Here is an 11,923-nt window from a genome sequence, read left to right as displayed (position 1 = left end):
CAGCTTAGTGCCATGCTTGGAGCACAGCACTTGTATTCTCTTTAGGAAATAGCTATAAGCTGAGGTCATTTCAAATCATTTACTGCAAGATTTCAGCCACCAGGTGGCACCTAAGTGTTTTATTTTTTTTAATTTATTAAAATCCATTTTCTGCATTGTTGGTTTGCCACATTTTAAACTCATTTAAATTCATTCATGACCATACAGTCATTATATAGTCATTATTTATGATTATATGGTTACAGCTACCATATTAGTTTTTTATTGTTGCTATAACAAATTACTACACATTAACTGGCTTAAAACAATACAATGCATTATCTTACAGTTCTGCAGGTCGGAAGTCAAAAATGGGTCTCACTGCGTTAAAATCAAAGTATCAGTGGGCTGCATTCCTTCTGGAGGCTCTAAGAGAGAATTCATTTCCTTGCCTTTTCCAGCTTTTAGAGGCTGCCTATACTCTTTGGCTTGCAGCCCCTTTTTCCATCTTCAAAGCCAGCAGTCAAGAATCTTCAGATCTCTGATTCTGACCTCCCCCTTCCACTTATGGGAACGCTTGTGAGGATCTGGATATTCCACCTGGATAATGCAAGATAATCTTCTTAGCTCACCTGGATTAGCAAATTTCATTCCATCTGCAACCTTAATTCCCCCTTGCCAGGTAACCTAACATAATCTCAGGTTTCAGGAAACAGAACATAGATCTCTTCAGGGTCCTTATTCTGCCTACCACAGTTACCGTATGTTCTGAAATTTCTTTTTTTTTTTAATTTTTTTAAATGTTTCTTTATTTTTGAGACAGAGAGAGAGCATGAATGGGGGAGGGTCAGAGAGAGAGGGAGACACAGAATCCAAAGCAGGCTCCAGGCTCCGAGCTGTCAGCACAGAGCCCGATGCGGGGTTCGAACTCACAGATCATGAGATCATGACCTGAGCTGAAGTTGGACGCTTAACCGACGGAGCCACCCAGGTGCCCCATATGTTCTGAAATTTCTAATATGCCTTCATTTTTCATATTTTGCCCTGTCATGCTCAAGTCAAACAGTATGGTCCACATCTTTTCTGGAGTATTCAGAAGATCAATGGATAAATGGATGGGTGGATGGATGGATGGATGGATGGACAGATGGATAGATGGATGGATGCTTGGAAGGACATGCAGACAAATGTAAGACAAGTGTAGTCAATGTTTTTTACACACACAAACGCCTTTTAACTTCATGACCTGTCCCCTATCTCATTTGGACTTACAGACATGAATCATTACCATGGAGTCAAACATCAAATTCTTAGCTTTCAGTTGTGAAAAACCTAGTCTGTGGATAAAACCAAAAGATTTAAAATAGTACATGAAGAATTTATTTTCCAATTTCAAAATGGGTTTATTCCATCCACAGAGTAAATTAGGATTCTTCTGGGCCTGAGAGAGAGAAGAGATGGAGAAGAAGGAAAGTCATTCATTCTTATAAGAGGTCTGAGTCCTAGGCCCTGAGGTTAAGTCCTAGATTGACAGATAGTGTGGAAGAAATCAAATGATAAGTTTGGGGGGTTCAAGAAAAGAAATACTTTGTCTATCGTCCCACCTGAAATCTTGGAAATTGAAGACTCACAAACATTCCCTCTGCTATCCTGGCAGACAGTGTGGAGAAGACATGGCTATGAAGTTGTCAGAAGGGAGGGATAAGGCAACCTCTCTATGTTTCCCATGACTTCAGAGAGTCATGGGACAATAACTAAATCCTCTGCACACAGCTGAGGAAAGGGCATGGAAATTAGGAGAAGGAGAAGAGGAGAAAGAAAGTGGGACAAGCCATATGGCCAAGAACCAGATATATTCACAGAAGTCTCAGCAGATGCCAGCATGGAGGATGACTTATGCCCAAGGACCAGATGGTACACAATAGAAGCCAATATATGATACAGCATGCCTAAGAGTTCAAGGTTTTCTTTCCATTGATGTATGAAGCTGATGGAAGTTTCTAGAACTTAAATGCAATCTCAGGAAGATAGGAATGGGGATGGGATAAGGAGAATATATCCTGAACTGATTGAAATTGGCCTAGAGGGAATAGTTTACCTTAAATGGATATACATATATAAATATGGTTTATATGAAATATAAACTATATACAAATCATGTGTAATATATAATAACATATATTTTTACTTAAGATGAGGCAATGACCAAAAGGAAGATTAAATTGTGATTTTTAAAAAAGCTATTTCTGGTGCAGTTGAGTACGTGGGTTGAAACTATATGTCTATTAGATGTGAATATATATTAGATAGGTAGACAAACATAACTATCAAGTCATATATCTCAATTCTCAATTTTTTTGTTCAAAATTATGCAATCACATTGGCATGCTAAGTGAAAAATGATATACTGGAAAAACTTTGTACTAGTTAAAAAAACCTGACTTTTGATCCTCAGTCACTATCCCCAGCCTTCTTTCTGTAGCCTTTACCCTCTTCTTCACTGAAAGAAATAATGATGTTTTTTCCATATTTCTGCTGGTCAATAAATATCAGCCATGAAGTCAAGAAGATACTTTGAGGAGTACATATCTAATGTCCATAAACCTGAAGATTTGAAGTATTCAGCCTTATACTCTATGAGTCTTAATCTTATATATTTCCACAATTGCCCCCACTAATACTTACCCAGGTTTATTTTTTCTTTAATTTTTTTTTTTATGTTTATTTATTTCTGAGACAGAGACAGAGCACAAGTGGGGGAGGGGCAGAAAGAGAAGGAGACACAGAATCAGAAGCAGGCTCCAGGCTCCAAGCTGTCAGCACAGAGCCCGATGCAGGGCTCAAACTCAAAAACTGTGAGATCATGACCGGAGCCGAAGTGGGTCGCTCAACCGACTGAGCCACCCAGGCACCCCACTTACCCAGGTTTAAAAAGAGAACAACAGGAGCACCTGGGTGTCTCAGTTGGTTACGCATCCAACTCTTGATTTCTGCTCAGGTCGTGATCTCATGGTTCGTGAGATCAAGCCCCGCATGGGGACACTGTCAGTGTGGAGCCTGCTTGGAATTCTCTCTCCCCCTCTCTTTCTGTCCCTCCCCCACTTGCTTGTGCTCTCTTTCTCTCTCTCTCACAAAATAAATAAATAAATACACTTTTTTAAAAAAGGAAGAAAAAACTAAAAAGCGAATATCAGGATTGCCATATAGAGTAAGGCATCAGCATTAATGCTCAACTAAAGACAATCTCAAGGAGAGTATTTACTAAGATAAATGATAGTGTGCCTTTCTCTGAAATGGGGGCTGGGTGCTACTTTGTAAGACCCCAGTAATTCTGGCCTCTCCAGCCTAGTAACAAAGTGAGCGTTGGATTTACCCAAAGTTAACCGTTACTTGATTCTGTAGCCCCTATGGGAACTATATAGGCCTCATAGCAGCATAGAGGGGACACTAAGGAGGTTCTCAAGGTACTATGGCAGTGTTGACTGCAAAAAAGAGAAGGCTTGAGAAAGCTTTTTAACAAATGCAGTCTCTCTCTCTCTCTCTCTCTCTTTCTCTCTGTCTCCCTCCCTCCCAGGACCCTCCCTCCCTTCTTCTCTCTCAAGCTTCTGAGATGTTGTCTGTGCATAAAGGAATAAAAAATAAACACAAACTGGTGCTAACAAGTCTTCTGTGACCTATGCAGAATAGAACGAAACCCTTACTAATAAATGAGTCATAGAAGCTCTCCTATAGCTACACGGATCCAACTCTTAGCAACTCTGGATGCCACCCACTCCTAACGCTGGCTGACATCAGAGTGTAGGCCGCATAAGGGCCACTACTGAACAAGACTCAGTTCTAATAAGGTAAAGACAACAGAAACTTGTGAAATCAGTCAAAGTGTACCCTATGACACCCTAACTATGCTTCATTTATTCAGATAATGAAATAATATGAAAACAGTAGGGCAAGAAAAAGAAATAAAAGATATAAGTATTAGAAAAGAGGGAGGCTGTCTTTATTTGCATATAACTAGATTGCATACGCAGAAAATTTTAGAAAAAATCTAAAGATAAGCCATTCGAATATGTGAATACATTCAGCAAGGATTCTGGATATAAGAGTAATAAATCTTTTTCAATTCTTTCAACTTCAATTTTTCAAAAAGATGCAAGACGCCTACACAGAATATTATAAAACATGTAGAGAATTTAAAGAAGACCCATGGGAGCTCCTAGGTGGCTCAGTCGGTTGAGCATCCTACTCTTGATTTCGGCTCAGGTCACGATCTCATGGTTCGTGGGTGCAAGCCCCACATCGGGCTCTGCACTGACAGTGCAGAACCTGCTTGGGATTCTGTCTCCTTCTCTCTCTGTCCCTCCACTGCTCTCTAGCTCTCTCTCAAAATAAATAAATAAATAAATAAATAAATAAATAAATAAATAAAATATTTAAAAAAAAAACTTTATAAAGAAGATCCATGGACCAAAAGCCCAACATGGGAGGATGAACTCCGCTAATGAGTTAGAAGGCACCATCTTGCAGAGCCACTAAGTCTCTCCCAGGTCAATGGAAGTCCAACCAGAAGTCAGTCGGTTGTTTCCGTGTGAATCGACACACCGTACTTAGACCTGTGGTCGCACAAGATGAGGGTTACTAGTACGGCAAAGTCAGGCTGACCTGGGCTCTAAACCCAGCTCCACCCCTTCCTGCCTGTGTGATCCGGACCAAGTTACTTAGCCTAGCTGAACCTTACCTTCCACATCTATAAAGTGGAGACAACGTCTCCCTCGTAGGGTTTCGAGAATAAAATGGGCCAATGTAGATAACATCTTTTGCAGAGTTATCCACTATTAATATATTCTAGTGAATTATCTCTTTCCTTTAGTACGCGATAAGCTCCTTGCAGGTGGAGACTGGGTTTGTTTTTTTTTTCCCGCAATCATAAACACAGTGGAGATGCTCAGCAAGAGTTAAAGTAATAAATGTATTTGGAAATATTGAAATGGGAAATAGATGGCACTTCGAGCAAATACTGGGCAAGAAGGCGTTCCTGTGGAAGGTCAAGGAGGTTTCTGGGTAATGGGCAGAATTAGTGGTAAAGAACATCTGGAAACAGACATTGGCTATGGTCAGGGAGGAGCTAGAGGAAAAGAGAAGGTTGGAGAAGGTTTGGAACTAGGTGGAGACCCAGCTTTATGCGGGCCTAAGGTCAGAGAAGTCTATCAACACAGGGCACAGGCTTGTTATTAGGCCTGCTACACTGTGGAAAGTAGGTCTCAGGAGAAATGTGGACCCAGGTGCCACGACTGGGGCACATGGTCAAAAACAAAACAAAACAAAAAGACCTGTTTAGTTACTATTGAATCAGCTTGTTCACACAAGGCTTCTTTCCACTGGATTAAGAACAAAATCAGTCCTAAAGCCTAAAGCCCGTCTGATCCTAAATTGTAAGATCAGGGGACCACAGCTAGGAGAAAACACCAAAGTCCAAGTAGGTCCATCATGTACGGGAGAGCCTTGCTACCAACACTGATTAAGACATAAAATAATAGGGTCTTCTTCTGTTTTTCAAAAAAATCTATTGGGGAGAACTTGTTATTTTTAAGAACTTCTCTACCGAGCTCCGTTCTGGGACAGGGCTAGAAAGCAATAGCAGCTTGTGAAGTGGTAGGGATAAGGATTAGAAGGAAGAAAAAACTCTTTCTTGCAGTGTTCTGAGACCTCAGTAGAGAAAGCTAATGGCGAAGGAGAGGAAACAAAGCTGGGCTGGACCCACAGGGAGTGAGCAGTCATCAGATTCCCAGAGTTCCCAGGGGCTGGGTAACAGGTGCTTGACCTGGACGGTGAGCCCTAAGGAGCCTAGGATACTACAGAGGGCAGCAGCCAAACATGCCTGGCAAGGACGATCGATCCCAAGTGGCTGACCAATGAAGCAGGGCTCCAGCCAGGACAGAGGAACTGTCCAGAGAGGAAGTCAGGGCTCTGGTCCTGCAAGGTGGACAAGAGAGTAGGGAACAGTCACGGCACGACAGATGTTCGGTAAACCTGACACCGCTGATCTAGGGGATAAAGGAAATAGAACAGGCTAAGACCCTCAGGACTCAGGACTCATCCTTGGCATACCTAACCCAGACTGATAGCTGCAAGTCCCATGCCCTAAGCCCCAGAGTGCATGATTCTCCGAGCGTGCTTTCCAAAATGGTTGGACTTAGCTTAGACGTGGGGACAACTGAACTGAGAAGTAAAAGGCTTCAGTATCATAGCAACAGAGGCTGGAAGGCTGGGGCTGGAGCGGAGATCCTCTACAGACGGCGCAGGTCAGAGGTGGCCCCACTGACCCCAGTGGTAGCAGAAGTAAGGAACCTGGAGCCTGCAGCTTGGGCCACCGTTCCAAGGTTGAAAGGCAAATATTTGCTTATATTTGAGGCGCTTGTCTCCGAGTTCCTTTTAGGCATTGAGAGTCAAGATTAGAGGGGAAAGAAACCAAAGACCTGTGGCCTTGGACCAGAAAAACAAAAGGTGTCTTGAGGCTCCCAGTAACATGGTCCAGCCCACTTCCCAGGTCTGGCTTCCCTGTGGGAATATTATTGCCCATTGAAGTGCTTGTGAGGAAGGGTGCTTGGGTGGCTCAGTCAGTTAAGAGTCCGACTTTGGCTCAGGTCATGATCTCGCGGTTCGTGAGTTCGAGCCCTGTGTCGGGCTCTGTGCTGACAGCTCGGAGCCTGGAGCCTGCTTTGGATTCTGTCTCTCCCTCTCTCTCTGGCCCTCCCCTGTTCACATCCTGTATCTCTCTCTCTCTCTCTCTCTCTCTCTCTCTCTCTCTCTCTCAAAAGTAAGTAAACATTAAAAAAATATATTAAAAAAAAAAAGAAGTGCTAATGAGGAAGAGAAATAGCCAAAGCATTCCCCTTGCTTCTGAGCCTCTGACAACAGTCGGTCAAAGAAATGGAGATTTGGGATCACAGCCAACCTTCTTTCCTCTTTGTCCACAGTGACAGGTGAGGAAACAGATGAACAGGAAGGTTGACTTTTCTTAGGTCCCATGCTTCGTAGCACATGGGTGCTCTCAAGAGTTCATAGCAGGTTCGAGAGCCTGAGTTTTTCCTTGTTTGTCTTTAGTATATAGTCGCTCTAAAAATCAAGAAAAGCACTAGACTGCTTTCAAAGCGGCCTCACTCCTCGGGTAAGCAACCACATCCCAAAACGCGTTGGGTGGCCACACTCAAGGTCAGGAGCCAGGCTTCCATGTTACAGGGTCCTAGAGCAGCCTGCAAGGTCATTGACTGGCAGCTCTCTAATTATGGCTGAGGAACTTGAAATGTGTGGATCCCAGGTGACTTTGGCTGCCGTGGGCTTATTAAGAAAAAGTGACACTTCCTTTCAGAAGGCATGACATATCATTAAATGTTAAAAAATTTTCCCCATTCATTCCCTCAGTCTGCCTTGCGGAAGGCTCACACTGGCAAATACTTCAACTTCCTCTTCACAAAGAACAGCCTTTGTGCATCAGTAACAACAGGAGACCGTCTGTGATGTCATTGGTCACATGTCCAGGAACACAGCCGCTGAGACTGACGTTCGCTTGCATGAAATTTATTGGGGAACGTGCACGGAAACACCCATGAGGGACTAAGGGGAGCTAGAGAGGGCAGAGAGAGGATCAAACTGTGGTGCAGTCACAACAGAGGCCTCCGCTGATCCCACAGGAAGTCTGGAGGTAGGTAGCCCTTCAAAACGTTCCCAGTTTAGGCAAGGGGGCTGGGCCATGCAGCATCACTCAGTCTTTAGATGCAAGCGGATTCCTGCATGACCTCCGGGGAGGCAGGGCACCCTTTGCAGGGCACCGTGAGAGAGGAACCTGGCTGCGAGCCATCAGCCAGCAACACGCCTGGCGGCTAGAGGAGCAAGTGTCTCTCTCAGTCCTGAAGGGAGAGTCCCAGCGGTGCACCGCGGCATCCACGACAAATGCTCCCTTCAAGAAGGTACATGGACGACCCCTTTTCACAGCCAACCTTTTGCAGAATGGCCTCACATAGCCTTGGTCTATACCCACTCCACTAGCTGCTCTGATACTCTTCCCCAAATATTAGGATTAGATTTGTCTTAAGTAAAATCTGCCCCATTGTTGGCACTTTGTTATATTAATACTTCATTCTCCGTATGACACTATAGCGATGGATACATCTCGTTGACCATAGGTCCGAACCCATAGAATGTACAACACCAAGAGTGAACTTTAATGCAAGCTGTGAGCTTGGGGTGATTATGATGTGTCAATGTAAGTTCATCCGCTGTCACAAGTGTAGTGCTCAGGTTGGGGATGTCAGTAATGGGAGAGGCTGGCCATGAGTGGAGACCAGCGTGTATGTGGGAAATCTCCATATCTTTCTCTCAATTTTGCTGTGAATTTAAAGTTGCTCTAAAAAATTATCTTTTTTTTTTTTTTTTTTTTAATCTCTGGGCATGTGTATTAGTTTGCTAGGTGTGCCATGATACAATATCACAATATATATGAGGCTTAAACAACAGAAATTTATTTTTTTCACTATTCTGGGGACTAGAAGTTTGGGATTAGGGTGTGGCAGGGTCCGTTTCTTCTGAGGCTTCTCTCCGTGACTGGCAGTGGCCGCCTTCTCTCTACATGTTCCCTTGGTCTTGCCTCTGTACTTATCGGTGTCCTAATGGATGCTTCTCATAGGGACACCAGTCGTGTTCGTTTGGGCCCACCTTTATGACCTCATTTTAACATAACCATCTCTAAAAAGGCCCTATCTCCAAGCACGGTCACAAACTGAGGAACTGGGGGTTAGGACCTCAACGTAAGAATTTTTAGGGGTGGGGCGCCTGGGTGGCTCAGTTGGTGAAGCGTCCAACTTGAACCCAGGTCATGATCTCACGGTCCGTGAGTTCAAGCCCCACGTCGGGCTCTGTGCTGACGGCTCAGAGCCTGGAGCCTGCTTCGGATTCTGTGTCTCCCTCTCTCTCTGCACCTCCCCTGCTCATGCTCCATCGCTCAAAAAATAAACGAACATTTTTAAAAATGTTTAAAAAAAAAGAATTTTGAGGGGACGCAACTGGCCCATAACAGTATGTGGGAAGGGCTCATACTTTTACTACCATCCTGTAGCTAGAGAAACTGAGCCCAGGCTATCGATAGCTCTGCACACAGCTCATGTTACCCATGAACTTCTTAACTGTAATGAAGTGTAAAGCCGCCTCTCCCTGAAGAACCCTCAGTGCATTCATTAGTTTTAGCACATGGAGTGCCCTTACCGCTAATCTTCCACAAAGCTCGCTTTAAATTGTGGAATTAAGTGACTAAAATCATTCAAGAATGGAATTTATCTGGGTGGCTCAGCTGGTTGAACTTCTGACTTTGGCTCAGGTCATGATCTCATGGTTCCTGAGTTAGAGCCCCACGTCGGGCTTCCTGCTGTCAGCACAGAGCCTGCTTCAGATCCTCTGTACCCCCCCACCCCTCCCCCACTCATGCTTGCTCTCTCTGAAAAATAAATACAACATTTATAAAAATTTTAAAACAAGTGGAATTTATCTTCTCCATTACTCTGAAAATTATTGTTATCCAGAATCCTTCACTCTCTTGCACTGGGCTCCAGATCTAGTTTTGAATTTTGTTCCTGAAGCAGATCACTTGCTCTGAAACCCTGCCCCATTCTTATCCTATGACTGGGCCAACCCACTAGAAAGACGTTTGAAGCTCTCTTCCAGCTCTTGCTCTCGAGTCCAGTGAAAATCCTAGCATACAAGCCCTTGATTCCACTTCTCCTGTCCACACCCCCACCCCACCTGCTACACAAAGCCAAAAGCACCTTTGGAGAAAAGGCGATGTACTCACACTTCCATCCCCAGATGAATAGAAGGATGGGGAAGGGGAACTAACTTTTCTGAAGTTCAAGTCTCCCATCTGTTAAGACACTGAGGAAGGTACTTTCACAGACATCACCTTCTTCGCTGTCCACGATACCATAAGGTATAGTTTCGATTACCACGACTTTAAGGATAAGCATTTTATGGAGACCCCTGAAGGCTAAATAACCTGCCCAAGTCACCCCTTAGATGTAGAAAGGACAGAATTGAAACATACATCTGGTTGTCTTCAACACCTGTCTTCTTTCCACTGGTCTACTCTGCATATGTGTAAAGGGCATCCCAGAGCCCCAGTCCACACCTATTCTATCCAAAACTCCCCAGGCCAAAGGCTGAGATATTTACAGTCCTTACTCCCTGAAGGTCACAGCCCATGCCTGTGTCTGAACAAAGGTTCTATCCACTGTCTTAAAACGTCTTCTGTACCTTGATTGTTTCCTGTTTAATGAGTTTCAACATCCTTCATGTGTTTTATCAGCTAAAATCTTTCCTGTGCTGGCTTCTCAGGTCCTGCCCTCAGGGCTCTTTAATCTTAGCAAGCCCCCTCCCATGGGAAGTTAAGGGAAAGGGACAGGATATGAGTTCCATTCTCTGGCTGCTTCTTTTAGTGCCACTCCTTGACCGACTATGTCCCAGAGATTCTGTATCTCTCTGGAAACCAAGGCCCCAGTCCCTAAACAGATTGCTACCTTTTGAGGAGCTGGGATGGCAAAGCAAACACCAAATAAAAGCCACCCCTTCTGTTTGTCATGCAAACTTTCAGGCACACTTCTAAATGAAATGAATGGGATATGGGAAGGTGGGAAGAGATGATAAAATATCACTCGGCCACATAATGAAGTTGAAAAATGGATTTCTCAATGGAAGTACAACCATTTAGTCACTGAGTTGTGTTCAAAGATGAGCATTACCAGGAGGGGGAAATTCCTAGGAGAAAATCTGTCTTTAAGCTGAGTTGCTCAGGGCTAAGATACTTCTGCCTAAGATTCTGCCTGGATGTTGCCATATTATATCCCGAATTTCACGTTTCCCATAAGTTCTGTGGGTCTTATTGCCAATTTTGCTTAGTGTGGTGATTTTTCAAAATGAATGTGTTCTGTTATTGCACAATTGGCTACTCGTACCACAGTTTCATTAACAAGATGGAGAGCTTGGGAAAATAGGGAAAAGAAAAGAGATTAAATGCTACTATCATGAGGAAATTATTAATTTGACCTAGACACAATACCAAATAAATCTACCAAACTAAAGGCAATCATTGGGCTTGGAATTACATGAAGCTCTGGAATTCCTAAATCTCGGGGGGTTGAGAGAAGTAAGAAGTTGTTTCCATAATGGCTAGAGTCAAAAAGGAAATATGGTCAAAAAATTAATATTCAGGAAATTTTATAAATCTGGAAGTTAGGTTCATGCCCCTCATTATGAATAATTTATTTTAATTTCAGGAGAGGGGCACAATTTCCAAATGACTGAGATTTTTCATCACTAAAATAATTGCTGTTCGATTTGAAACTGTTATGCCCAGATTCCGTGATCCCCAAAGACCACCAGGGAGCCGAGTCCGATGCAAAAGCAAAAGAGCCTTTATTCAAGCTAGCTCGAGCTCAGTCCCCTACCTGCACCGACGCAGCGGTGAGATACCCGGGAGAGAGAGCGAGTTTCAAAAGCACAAAGGTTTTATAGGGGTCTAGGGGCAGTTGGTGAGGTAATGGCTGTGGCCTCAGCCGATTGGCTGGGGAAGGGTCGGAGTCCTGTTACGCAGGTCGCTGGGCGTGTTTTGATCAGGAAGTTTGAACGGGTGAGCGGGAGGTTACTCAAGCGGAGGAGGCGTGGTCTAGGTGAAGGACACAGAACAAGATGGAGTCGGCCGGCGTAGGCCCGCCCTTTCAAAACCAGTCCCTGTCCCGGTTCCAAACTACCAACACTAAAGGCTCTGAAAGCAGGCCTGCAAAGAGGTACTTGTTTGTGTGTGTGTTGTGGAAAAACAATGACTTAACAGGCCTTTATGACTTCTGCTTTGGTCAAATTGCACTACTCATGTCCACGTGGCCAGCTTCAGACCTATTGACTAGTT

Source organism: Panthera onca, chromosome B2 (genome assembly GCF_046562875.1).
Source record: "Panthera onca isolate mPanOnc1 chromosome B2, mPanOnc1 haplotype 2, whole genome shotgun sequence".
Taxonomy (NCBI): domain Eukaryota; kingdom Metazoa; phylum Chordata; class Mammalia; order Carnivora; family Felidae; genus Panthera; species Panthera onca.
The sequence above is the reverse complement of the archived record's forward strand: the minus strand, read 5'-3'. Positions refer to the sequence as shown.